Source organism: Amphimedon queenslandica, unplaced genomic scaffold (genome assembly GCF_000090795.2).
Source record: "Amphimedon queenslandica unplaced genomic scaffold, v1.1 AMPQUscaffold_11494, whole genome shotgun sequence".
Lineage (NCBI taxonomy): Eukaryota > Metazoa > Porifera > Demospongiae > Haplosclerida > Niphatidae > Amphimedon > Amphimedon queenslandica.
In genome coordinates this window covers 1-1,874 of record NW_003548264.1, presented here as the reverse complement: position 1 = coordinate 1,874, position 1,874 = coordinate 1, and the positions used below count along the sequence as shown (strand labels likewise).

At 33.7% G+C, this 1,874-nt stretch overlaps 1 long non-coding RNA gene across 1 annotated transcript; it reads right to left on the bottom strand.

Annotated features, from left to right (window-relative positions):
- Window positions 1–1,084: 1,084 nt before the first annotated feature.
- Window positions 1,085–1,653, bottom strand: LOC109589253 (uncharacterized). Its single transcript, XR_002188618.1, has 3 exons — window positions 1,565–1,653; window positions 1,394–1,494; window positions 1,085–1,203 (listed from the first exon to the last, which is right to left on the bottom strand). It is a non-coding gene; the product is annotated as an uncharacterized LOC109589253 (long non-coding RNA).
- Window positions 1,654–1,874: the final 221 nt, after the last annotated feature.

Sequence of the window (1,874 nt, the reverse complement as noted above, 5' to 3'; positions counted from 1 at the left end):
GATTTGTCTCTCTCTCTCTCTTCCATTAAAGTCAAGATCAAAAACTTTTTTCATTATAAATTTAAGCTACTTTTTAACTCAAGTAATTCTCATTCATATAATACTGTACTGATGTCCTTGTTCTATTTGTTCTGTTCTTCCTGTTCCTTTCTTTGATTTTTCTGGGCACCTGGACTAGTTCCAAGTGTTCCTTCAGGGCCTCTCTCTGTTCTCTTATCTCTCTTGTTCTCTCCTTATCTGCTTTTTTCCTCTCCCTGTAAAATATAAATAAATAAAATTTAGCAGTTCAACAAATGCCACAACTTCAAATACATGATAGTTATAGCACAGTAAAGAGTGCTGTATGGCTGATAATGGCACGAGGAGTGGAGTTGAGACAGCCAATACAGCTACGTGTATAGCTTTGGATATTTTTGGAATTTTTTGAAATGGCTGTAACTTGAAAAATTGAAGTAGGAATCACTTCAAACTTTCTACACAGCATAAGGACATTAATATGCATCAGATAATGTGATAAAACTTTTTAGTGATATGGAGCCATTTTTTGGAAAAAAGCCATGGACTATAGCCTTGGGTATTTTTCAGAATTTTGGCATTTTCTTAAAATGGCCTTAGCTTGAAAAGTTGAAGTCGGAATCACCTCAAACTTTCTACACAGCATAAGGACATCAATATGTATCAGTAAATGTAACAAAAATTGGGCTGATTTTTTGGGAAAAACCATGGGCTATAGCCTTGGGTAATTTTGAGAATTTTGGCGTTTTCTTAAAACGGCCGTAACTTGAAAAATTGAAGTCGGAATGACCTCAAACTTTCTACACAGCATAAAAACATCAATATGTATCAGATAGTGTATTAAAAATTTGGGGTGACTTTTTGGCCATTGTTTTGGAAAAAACCATGGACTATAGCCTTGGGTATTTTTCAGAATTTTGGTGTTTTCTTGAAATGGCCGTAACTTGAAAAACTGAAGTCAGAATCAGCTCAGATTTTCTACACAGCATAAGGACATTAATATGTATCAGATAATGTAATAAAAATTTGGGGTGATTTTGGAGCCATTTTTTGGAACAAACCATGGGCTATAGCCTTGGGTATTTTTTAGATACCCAATATATTTCCCAGTATCTCCAGTAGTGCTGGATCAGACACAAAGAAGAACCGAGGAATTTGTACATGTACATAGTTAGAGTATATACTGACCTATGAATAATAAACCCACCATACAATCATTAATGTACATGTACATGTTCATAGTAAAGTGCTGTACATGTACATGTATAAAATCATCAAAAAATTTACAAAGAAATAAAGCTGCCATACATTAAAGTGCTGTACAAAATACAAATTATTTAAAGAGGAGAACATTACACTTAATACAGTATAGACCTACCATCTTCATCATAATTGCTCATGGTGTCATCAATCCTGTTTGAAAACTCCAGCAGAAAATGCCAAGTGTCTTTGGGTATTACCAGCTCTTTTATAATGAGACTGAGAGAGGGAGAGAGAGAGAGAGAGAGATGAAATTTAACCTTTACATGTAATTACAAGTATTGTTTACTCTTAAAAATTCACATCACAAGTCCCAAAAATTTGAAGCGACCAGTAAAAATAAGATTTCAGTAGGCAATGGCCATCTCATGATCTGTAGAAAAATAAAAAGCACAAAATATTTTAATCAATTCATACAATATACATTAAATTATACATGTACATGTACTCTCAAAATTTTAGTAGCATCACTTGCAAAATTCCCCCATCAACACGTGTACATTGAAATCATTGTGTGAAACATGATCCTACATTTATATCTGCATGTAATAATTATTCTGTCACTAGCCTAGTCCTTTCTGCCCAAGTTTTTGGCAACA